Source organism: Schistocerca cancellata, chromosome 6 (assembly GCF_023864275.1).
Source record: "Schistocerca cancellata isolate TAMUIC-IGC-003103 chromosome 6, iqSchCanc2.1, whole genome shotgun sequence".
NCBI classification, from domain to species: Eukaryota; Metazoa; Arthropoda; class Insecta; order Orthoptera; family Acrididae; genus Schistocerca; species Schistocerca cancellata.
Genome location: NC_064631.1, coordinates 251983826 through 251995961, shown reverse-complemented (window position 1 = coordinate 251995961; position 12136 = coordinate 251983826). Strand labels below are relative to the sequence as shown.

The following is a 12136-nucleotide window of genomic DNA, read 5'->3' as shown; positions in this document are numbered from 1 at the left end:
CCGTTTAACCCGTTTCCCTGCCGCCTGGCTCCTGCTTTTGATGTAAAGAAGCCGCCCACTCACGGTGAAGTGGAACCCTATTTGCCTTGGCCAGCGACTTTTGCTGTGCCACCCAGATGCTTTGCCATTTTTTAAATAACGTTCCTTGGCAGGTGAGGGACCTTCCCCATCTTCATTCAGATGGGAGGTTTAAGTATTTCAACCACGTAGAAGCTTCTTTTCCATTGGAAAGTTGGTGATCTAACCCACAAATGGTAACACATTTGTTTCTATGGGATTAAGACTGAGTTAATTGCAAAGGAAAATCAGAAGATAGTTTGCTTCAACAAAAAATATTGAGGTGCTATACCACATCAAATTAACTGAAACTGATTGTGCCTCAAATTCAATGTCCAATGCAAATAAATGCCAACTACTGGAAAACATTGACAAGAAAAGTCAATAGAAATTATGGAATGGTCGGATACTGACAACACACACTGGAAGACACACAACACCAAATACTGCATTCACTCTTTGGTTATTGAAATTTTTGTCCAATGAGTTATACTACATCGACTTGTACAGACAAAATCTTCAGTGGCCAATAAAACATTCTTTTGTGAATAAAACCGCTCAGACCGCTTATTAAAATTTGTTTACTTACTACGACTGAAACCATCAACAGTCATCGAAAAGCTTAGAACTTTTAAAAGGAGGTTCTGTGTTAGTATAAAAACCTTTGCCTAGTCGGGGAATTAATTGACGCGATTAGACAAAGATTATGGTACTGACACAGAACCTTCCTTGATAACTCCTAAGCTTTTTCGTATCTGTCGATGGCAGCAGTCGAAAAGTCGTAATAAATAAAGAAATATTAATAAGCAATCTAGACGGTTTTATTATCAAAATATTCACAATGGTCCTGAGTTCATACAATAAATTCATTTCCTTTATTAATCCGATGAAACGTTAATAAAATAACTTGATCATTGAGACGATGAATACTGTTACTAACTTGTATTCATATAAAATGTTAGTGTTACAGCAAGTATCACATGTCAGCGCCGCTTTTATCGTAATATTGCACTTTGATTCGACGAAAATGATTCGCTTGACAGAACTCAGGTTGGACTACATTCAACTTTTTATAAAAGCGCAAATAATAAATTCCATGCTTAAATGAAGTCTATATGAATTAACTTTTCATAACTGGAATTCACAGTCACGTAAAAATTTTTTTAAAGACATCATGTTTACGCTAGTGACTGTTAAACTTTTTATTTCCACCATTGCTATTTCGGCCTTGTGGCCATTATCAGGTGCAGACTTTTGGCTTTAAGCCATGTCAACTTTATACAAATGTGTCAGCTTGTATAAAGTTGACATGGTTAAAGCCAAAACACCTGCACTTGACAATGGCCCTAGGGTCGAAATTGCAGTAGTGGAAATAAAAAGTTTAATAGTCATTGGCGTCTTTCTATATGAATTGTTCATTGTGTGGTACCGGTATGTCCTGTGTTCTATATTACTTCCAGTGTTGTATATTTCTAGCCAACGGCCTCGCCGCAGTGGTAAAAACTGTTCCCGTTAGATTACCGAAGTTAAGCGCAGTCGGGCTGGGCTAGCACTTGGATGGGTGACCATCCAGTCTACCGAGCGCTGTTGTTACGCGGGGTGCACTCAGCCCTTACGAGGAGAACTGAGGAGCTACTTGATTGAGAATTAGTGGCTCCGGTCTCGTAAACTGACGCACGGTCAGGGGAGTGATGTGCTGACCACATTCCCCTCCATATCTGCATCCAGTGACGCCTGTGGGCTGAGAATGACACGGCGGCCGGTCGGTACCGTTGGGAATTCTGAGGCCTGGTCGGACGGAGAATTGTACGTTTGTGGGACATATTCCTGATAGTTCTATGTCTAGCTATGATTTATTAATTGTTTATTTCTTTTAATCGCTGTTTTGAGAGTAAATTTATCACAGACGTTCCTCATGACCTTGTTTGTAATAGAAACCTTTAAACTCTTTACGCTTTAATCCACCTTTAGTTCTAGTATTTTTTAGTTATTATTTCGTGTATGCCAATCAACAGATTCTTTCTTCCCTTCTTATTATACACTTATTTATTATGTATCCAATACGAGGAACAAATTAAGGCAATATTTTAAAGCAGTATGGCCGTCAGGTGAGCTGCAGCTGAGATTCAAAAAGGGTGTATGAAGAGATCACTGCTGACTTGCTAAGGGAGGGTCTAGAAATGATATACGGAAACTACTCTAAATAAGAGCAGCCAGGAAATTGTTTGAGACATATTCTTCCCACGATACGACTCTGGCTGATCTCACTGCAAGCTAAAAAGCAACAGATATTACTACGATTCGCTATTTTTGAATGGCTTGTCAACGGATCTTTCACTTAATGGAGCGCCAGCGGCTCCCTTTTGATTATTATGCTCGTGATAGGACAAGCGTCAAACAGTTTCCCAGGACCAGGGATGTGGCAGAGGTGAAAGGAAAGATTACAAAAAACGTGTTTAGCTTGTCTTTGAAATGTTGGTAGGGCTAGTAAGCTTTTATCATTCACCAATTGATTGTAGCCCATTTTACATGAGCGACTTTGACTTCAAAATCGACTACTCGCAGTGAGTGAGCGTCACTTGAAAGCGTGTAAATCAGGCGCCTACCAAATCGCTGGTGCGTCGATGAAGTCAGTTTCATGTTTCAAGGATCATTAGCACGATATAACATAATGATGCGGAACGAGTCATTTTACATCCAAAAAACAAATTAAATTGTAAATATGGTTACAGGCTGATCATTTACAACTTTTTACTACATCAAGAAAAATTCTTCTGCAGAATACAATGAGTTGTGATTGTTTTAATATTTTAGTTTGTGTCTGTCACGTGTTAAGACTCCGTGGTAAGTTATAAAAAATGTTGGAAATATGTGGTAAGTCTTATTGGACTAAACTCCTGAGGTCATCGGTCCCTAAGCTTAAATCGCTCGGCTACACCGCGAGGCGAAATTATTGGTTGCAACCATTGTGCACCTCTTTTTGTGCTAAATACCATCTTAATGTGGAGTAGTTAATCTCATTTCTTCTTCTGGTATTGTAATTTTGCACAGTGTTGTCCCTTTTGAACTGGAGTGGATTATTTTCAGAAAATATGATGAGAGAATAAACACGCTGTGAATTATTAGTCAGAATGAGTGATTCCTTAAGCAGATGTCTACAAAGTAATTGTTTGATAAGCACCAGATATTATTATTACAGCACGGTTTTTATCAATAAAGGCTTTGTTTCTGGAACATGAGTTGCCCCACAACGCTATTCCATATGTCATTATTGAATGAAAATATGCAAAATATGTCAACTTACTGATTTGTCTGTCCCTAAGAGCTGCAATTATCCTAAGTGCAAATGCAACTGTCCTAAATTGTTTTAGGAGTTCCAAAATGTACTTCTCCCCTTTTAAAATCTCATCAACATGGAAAACCAAAAATTTTTAACTTTACACCCTGCTTATAATTTTGTCACTATGTGTTACACTTACCAGTGGTGTAGTACCTCTAGATGTACAGAACTGATTATGTTTGAAATTGAGAGTGAGGCCATTCGCACTCACCACCCACCTCCTGACACGGGCCACCTTATTAATTGAGGTAAGCGTAAGCAAGCATTCTCAGCGTAACTCCGTCGATTGAACTGTGTCTCCGGTGTCTGATGTAAGGAAATATTATTATTATTATTTAAGCATCAGATTGAGAAGGGGCAGCGACATATACTTGCTTGGCTCCCTTTCCCGTTTAGGAAGTGTCGCGTACTATTGTGGAACAGTGAAGCTTTGTGCGAGCGACGTGCGATTAGAGAAGTTTGCTAAGAAATTCCCGGACGTCACTCGCAATGAAAATGTACCTAAGGACCAGTTTAAAACAGTTTGACGAATATTGCAAGAGGGGGGAGGAGTATGTTAAAGTCGGCCTCGACTGTTCTGTCCACACAATGACACGTCGGGCACGGTTGGCTCTACTTGAAAAAAGAGACAGCATTGGTCGTATATTTTTTACTATCGCAAAATCGATTGTCTGTCACTGAGTGACCATCTTCAGTGCTAGAAGTTAAAAATTTTTTCACATTACGATCAGAGAGTACAACATAGAAAATCACAATTACATCTGCAAATGAGCATAACACTTGTTAGAAACAAACCTGTATTGTATAACTTAAATTAGGATGCACTGTTGTCACTAAGCTTACGGCAATCACATAGACTGAGGTCACTGTTTACCTGCACTTGTTCAGCAGTCCTCGGTGTGACGGGCCTTGACACGCCCTCTATGTGACATGTGTCACGTGAAGACATAGTATTACTGGTTTTGCGAATTATTAACACTAACTAACTCTTGTACTTTAGTGAATGGTGTAGTATCCAGCACTTACTCAAATAGCAAAGGAATTGTTAACATACCTTAAAAATAATTACGTAAAGTGATAACCGGTTTGTATTACTTTGTGTCAACGCCTACGAGATGTCGACTGTAGTAAAATTATGTTCAGTAGGCGTCCATAAGTTCTGCAAATTACAGAACAAAAAAGGAAGAAGCATCTTTTATAAAACCCAAATTAGTAATGTTATTAAAACAAACTGAAAACATGTGTGTCAATGTGTTGAGATAGTTGAAATAGCGGCCATTATATGTGTTCTCGTAGCTGGATATAGTGCATAGTCTATGTTTAATTTCTCTAAAGTACGATGTATATTTTGGTATAAGTGACACTATTACTTGTCCTTCCTCATGATGGTTTCTCGATGATTGATGTATACTACTTGTTCGCACCTTATATTTGCACGGCATTTTAATTATTAAGTAACGGCAGTTTCGTACTGTTATTATTTTTTATGTATTTGACTCCTTGGTATTAACGTTATTATTTTTATATATTTGACTCCTTGGTATTAACGTTTGTTACATAAATTACGAACGTTGTACTTCTGACTTCCCACGCCAGATGGTGGGTATTATGTTTTTTAAAAAACCTGTGTTACGCCTCTTTTTATGTTATTCATTTATTATTCTTTTGCATTATCTTTTGCTTTTTATATGTTCTGCACTCTAACAACTTATCATCGATCTATTTTATGTTTTATTGTTTAAAAACAATACGCCAATGTATTTTAGATATTCCCCTGCGTCTGCTATGTGTTGTACGTACATTTTAAATTTGAATTACTACACCATTCACTAAAGTACAAGAGTTAGTTAGTGTTAATAATTCGCAAAACCAGTAATACTATGTCTTCACGTGACACATGTCACATAGAGGGCGTGTCAAGGCCCGTCACACCGAGGACTGCTGAATAAGTGCAGGTAAACAGCGACCTCAGTCTATGTGATTGCCGTAAGCTTAGTGACAACAGTGCATCCTAATTTAAGTTATACAATACAGGTTTGTTTCTAACAAGTGTTATGTTCATTTGCAGATGTAATTGTGATTTTCTATGTTGTACTCTCTGATCGTAATGTGAAAAAATTTTTAACTTCTAGCACTGAAGATGGTCACTCAGTGACAGACAATCGATTTTGCGATAGTAAAAAATATACGACCAATGCTGTCTCTTTTTTCAAGTATACCTGTTATCTGGTCGTAGTGCACAAGACCACATGGAGTCGCGAATCAACGATTGGCTCTGTTTGTGTGTTAAAAAAAAAAAAACACGGCAACTTGGCACATAGAATGTAAATGATTAAGCAAATACAAATTTAGAGTATTTGACATTTTAATTACGAACTTAGACGTACATATAACATGTTAACACTTACGTCAATAACAATGACTGAGCTTGAGTGGTTTGAAAAGTTTAGTAATCGCGTAGAAATGTCCATTCATTAACCACTCTGTGTTTTTCACACATTATAGTCACACACGCAACAAAATTACAGTATTTATCAACAAATTTAAAAAAATTACAAATCTTGTAATGACGTCTATGTAATGGTGCGTCCTTATTATACAGGAGATAAAAAGACAGAGATATCGTCCGGCAGTGACGATGCGTTGCGCGCTTGTTTTTTGTAATACTCAAGTGACTTCAGAGTCTGTCTTTAATATCGACGTTTTAATATGCGCGTTGAATTAGTCTATGGTTTCTTAGGCGCGTCAGTGGCGCTGGATTCATTTCTCCTTGTAAATCGTTAAAATACATTATTACAATGCGTAGTTATTTACTATACATTGACAAATAAATGGCTCTTGGCCTCTTCCGTTACTCAAATCAGTGTTTCATGTGACGAGATGTGGCGGTGTGAAAATACTGCATCTCATCGCCTCCCGTGTGGGGAACGAGAGGTGGTGTGAAGAACAATACTACTTGTCGGCTGTCTGTCGGCCTCAAAGCCTCGTTTCAACTTTACGCCTGAAGTGCATAGCTTCTTTATCATAAGAACGGCTATTAATACGGGAGGTTGGCCGCTGAATGTGGAGTACACTGTAGCAGTACCGTAGTAACAGTGAACGTTTCGTGAGACACAAAATAACGAAGATCTACACAGTAGTGACCATCCATGATGAACAGCACGAGCTGATTAACGCTGCCTCCAAATTATAGCTTTTAGCTTCCCTGAGGAGAAGGTGTCGTAATAGCCTGCTTCGTTTTTAGAGGTCACTAGGAGGTCTCTGTCTAGCCGACAGTACACAAACCGTCTCCATGCCATCACATTAGGCCCTATAGGTCTGCAGAAAGCAACAATACGAAAACCTCACCACAGTGAGGATAGGTCAGAGAAGATGTGAGAGGCAACACTTGGAATGGAACCTTCACTGACAGGATTTGTCTGACGTCGGATGACCCAGGTAGAAGAGTATATGAACAATTATGATTTTGAAACTCACACTGATGAGGCCAAACAAATAACCTCTATCCGCCATAAGGCCGAAAGCCACCAGTCGGTGTAAAGGGCACGTAACGCGGCGAGGAAAGTAAATAAACGGGGCAGAGACAACTGGAGACTCAGTCTAGCGACGATAAGGGTAAGTCCATGGTCATATGGCACATTGTCAAAGGGCAGCAGCGCCTTGGAACGAACATGTCGCTAAACAGCGAAACCAGTAGGCTATTCGGCAACTACTACCGTTATCATCTATGGTCAGTAGTTGAACGACGAGTAAAATGTTTTCGACTATAGCGATCAGCGCAAATTGTTGAATATGGGCCTCCGCAGCATGACGAAGGTTAAGTCCTAATATGCTGTACCTAGGCTAACGGCTGTTCGAATCATGCGACGGCCGGCCAGAGGGCCGAACGGTTCTAGGCGCTACAGTTTGGAACCGCTCGAACGCTACGGTCGCAGGTTCGAATCCTGCCTCGGGCATGGATGTGTGTGATATCCTTAGGTTAGTTAGGTTTAAGTAGTTCTAATTTCTAGGGGACTGATGACCTCAGAAGTTAAGTCCCATAGTGCTCCGAGCCATTTTTTTGAATCATGCGACTTATTTACACTACTGGACATTAAAATTACTACACCACGAGGATGTGCTACAGAAGCGAAATTTAACCGACAGCAAGAAGATGCTGTGATATGCAAATGATTAGCTTTTCAGAGCATTCACACAAGGTTGGCGCCGGTGGCGACACCTACTAAGTGCTAACATGAAGAATGTTTCCAACCGTTTTCTCATATACAAAAATCAGTGGACCAACTTTGCCTGCTGAAACGTTGTTGTGATACCTCGTGAAAGGAGGAGAAATATGTACCATCATGGTTCAAAATGGCTCTGAGCACTATGGGACTTAACTACTGAGGTCATCAGTCCCCTAGAACTTAGAACTACTTAAACCTAACTAACCTAAGGACATCACACACATCCATGTCCGAGGCAGGATTCGAACCTGCGACCGTAGTGGTCACGCGGTTCCAAACTGACGCGCTTAGAACCGCACGGCCACACCGGCCGGCCGTACCATCATGTTTCCGACTTTGTTAATGGTCAGATTGTTGCCTATCGCGATTGCGGTTTATCGTATCGCGACATTGCTGCTCGCTTTGGTCGAGATCCAATGACTGTTAGCAGAATGTGGAATCAGTGGGTTCAGCAGGGTCCCAACGGCCTCGTATCACCAGCAGTCGAGACGACAGGCATCTTATCCGCATGACTGCAATGGATCGTGCAGCCACGCCTCGATCCCTGAGTCAACAGACAAGAACCATCTGCACGAACAGTGCGACGACGTTTGCAGCAGCATGGACTATCAGCTCGGAGACCATGGCTGTGGTTACCCTTGACGCTGCATCACAGACAAGAGCGCCTGCGACGGTGTACTCAACGACGAACCTGGGTGCACGAACGGCAAAACGTAATTTTTTCGGATGAATCCAGGTTCTGTTTACAGTATCATGTTTGTCGCATCCGTGTGAACGCACATTGGAAGCTTGTATTCGTCATCGCCATACTGGCGTATCACCCAGACTGATGGTATGGTGTGCCATTGGTTACACGTCTCGGTCAGCTCTTGTTCGCATTCACGGCAGTTTGAACAGTGGACGTTACATTTCACATGTGTTACGACCTGTGGCTCTACCCATCATTCGATCCCTACGAAACCCTACATTTCAGCAGGATAACGTAAGACCGCATGTTGCAGGTCCTGTACGGGCCTTTCTGGATACAGAAAATGTTCGACTGCTGTCCTGCCCAGCACATTCTCCGGATCTCTCACCAATTGAAAACGTCTGGTCAATGGTGGCCGAGCAACTGGCTGGTCACAATACGCCAGTCACTACTCTTGATGAACTGTGGTATCGTGTCGAAGCTGCATGGGCAGCTGTAACTGTACACGCCATCCAGGCTCTGTTTGACTCAATGCCCAGGCGTGTCAAGGCCGCTATTAAGGCCAGAGTTTGATCTTCTGGGTACTGATTTCTCAGTATCTATGCACCCAAATTGCGTGAAAATGTAATCACTTGTCAGTTCTAGTGTAATATATTTGTCCAATGAATACCCGTTTATGATCTGCATTTCTTCTTGGCGTAGCAATTTTAATGGCCAGTAGTGTAGGTCGGTGGAGGCAGTGTTATGCTATAGGGCACATTCACCTGGGCTACCATGAGGCCTGTGATAGTGAGCGAAGGCGCCTTGACAGCTGTGGGCTACGTGAACATAATATCGGCCCAGCTGCGTTCCCTCATGCTTGAGGTCTTTCCCGAGGCAGATAGCATCTTCCAGCAGGATAACCGCTGATCTCCCAAGTCCATATGATGCTACAGCGGTTTGAGGAATATTGCAGCGAACTCTCGTTGATGTTCGGCCATCAATTTGCCTGATCTTTATGGAAAGACGATATCGAGCGCCAGTTCCAAACTCGCCCACTGAACACTGGGCTGTGATGTATGGATACTGAGTCACCTGTACACAGCCATCTGGTGCCACATACATTCAGGAAGGTGTGAAGGTCTTTTAGGATCTATGACATGCAGAATCGCTGTTATATTGCTTTCCAATGGAGAAGTCGTATTGCTTTGGCTTTCAGCGTCTGAGCACTGTTTTTTAAGACACTGCGTTTATTTTTTAATACGTTGGTTTCATTTCGTGCAAATTTATTTTTTAACATAAAACGTTTTTCAGTTTCGAGCCATATTTTCTTGTACAAAATATATAACATTTCGGACATGGCTTTAGTGACTTTCCTTTGAGTCCACTGGTGTACCTTGTTTGTCCATGATCCATTGACATTTAATCATGACCACTCTAATGAGCGAGACATGTCACAATTCCGGAAAATCGTTTGTATAACTAGTCTTGCGGTGCAAGGTGTGATTACCTTTATTATACTGGTTTCCTGCAGCACAAGGATTTGAGCTCTGCTGTTATCAATTGTCCCACTGAATATTTGTAACGGCAGTTTAGCTTCAGAACGTCCACGATGTTGTTTCAGACACGTGAACGATATACTCTCTACGAGGAATGAGACCTGCAGAGGGTTCTTATCTGAACACCCTGAGCAGAAAGATTCAGGTTATGCTGCAGTTAGTAGATATCATTGTGCAGTCCCATTCCTAGATGTGAAAGCGTAAATGATATTCGATGGTACGCTATGACTTGAGTATTTGGAAGCAAACACATACGGACAGGTATTTACATGCAAAATCGTACCACAATCCCGGCACAGAGGGACTGTCATCCAACCTCTGATCAGTCAACCACAGCATATAAGTAATGTTCACAATTTAACATCTGAACTTAAACGGGTGAGGAGAACGCTTTGCGACAATGTCTATACTCCTAAATTTATATGCAGAGTAATGGCAAGCAATAAAAGAACGAACTACCGGCAGGACATAGATAAACGGCAGCCAGCAGAATGCGTAAAGAGTGTGTGACAGAATAGGAAAACATTTTCGCTTGATTTCACGACCATCTACAGCAACCGTATTCTCCAGAATGAGTTAGGTTCCACAAGGGACAGTATAGATGCTCTGCATCCTTCCGTCGTTTACAAGGCGGACTGTGACTGCAGTGATAGCAAATAAGTATTTATCGGCGAGAGCGGTATGGTACTTGCGACATGCATCTTGGTGCACGAAAGTCACATTCTGCTTGGGCAGTAGAAGCCACCAGTGGTGGACGACACACCATTCCAATATTAAAACACCATAATATGTGATAAGGAGCTTGGCTGTAGCTTCGTACCATCCTCGCTGTCATCGTAAGAGTCGTACGGATAGAACAAACAACGACCCAGGGCTCGCACGAGGGAAACAGGGCTATACTCTCCCTTTGTCGATGACTACAAATCATGGGTTACACTGTTTTGGGCTATGGACAACAGCAGATCGCCACTCCTTTCACCCCACTAAATAAATTAGAATTTCTCACTCCGTCCACCATAGGAGGCAACATCTTAAATGGTCTTCCTGAATTGTAGCGCGATGTCATTCTTAGTAAAGACGTCATGGAAAAATGAAACAGACCCCGGATAGTACACTATACCAACATACCAAGAAAATGACCACCAAAGTCGAGCCTGAAAAGTAAGTTTTATTCAGTGACGGTTACTGTGTGATATGATTGGTACCATACAAGGAATATTTACGTTAACTGACTCTAGCCTACGAACTTACGATTTTAATTTCATAAGCCTTATTGTTTCATTCCTAGCTCACCTCGGGTCCAACAAACTTCAGAGACACGTAGTTAGTGGAAAGCGTATTTTGGGCCGATCCATTAGAGTTCGGGGGTGCAGCAGCAGAAATTGCACTTCATCAAAAAATGTTTCGATCATAGCCTTTCCCCCATCTGCCGCGTGAAGTGACAGACGGCAGAAACAGCACTTACATCCGTTATTTTAAATTCTGCGCTTGTGTCGAAGAGTACAGAAGGAATGGAGCTTTGTGTGAACTGAAATTGTGGTCCGATGCTCGATCGATACAGAGATATGCAGCATAGTGGCGACGTCTTTCTGAGTATATCGAAGAAAGCTCCACATTCCATTCTTTGTCCAGGCTGAAACCGCTACCTACTAATCAAATCCTTCAGTACCGAGTCCTAGATGAAGTCGACGCTACAGTTTCAACATTCTCATGCAGCATACAGATGAGAAAAAAAAGAAACACCATAACTTCGACTCGTTAAGATGTCGCTAGATTTGCGGTATTTGACACAAATCAACATCTTTTACTCTGAAACTACCTGACAGATTAAAACTGTTTATTGCACCGACAAATCGGAACCCTTGCCTTTCGCAGGAAAGTGCTGTACCGACTGAGCTGCCCAAGCTTGTCTCACGACCCGTCCTCACAGCTCCACTTCCGCCAGTACTTCGTCTCCTACCTCCCAAACCTCATAGAACCTCTCCTGCGAAACTTGCAGTACTAGCATCCCTGGAAGAAAGGCTACTGCAGAGACACGGCTTAGTCACAGCCGGAGGATGTTTCCAAAACAAAATTAACACTCTGTAGCCGATTGCGTGCTGATACGAAACTTCCTTGCAGACTATAACTGTGTGCTGGACCTCCGCCTTTTTCAGGCAGGTGCTGACCCTACTTTTCTTTCGCTTTTTTCGTCAATTTTGTTCGTTATTGTTCGTTGGGTTTAGTCGAGGTGGATGTCACATGAAACCCGTTCAACTTCATCTTTGATCCTTTCAATCAGTTTGTT

General features: G+C 41.7%; 1 protein-coding gene across 1 annotated transcript in view; it reads right to left on the bottom strand.

The window, feature by feature from the left end:
• Positions 1-12136, bottom strand: part of LOC126088269 (trissin receptor-like) — a 197475-nt gene that overhangs the window by 125277 nt on the left and 60062 nt on the right. The window lies entirely within an intron of this gene.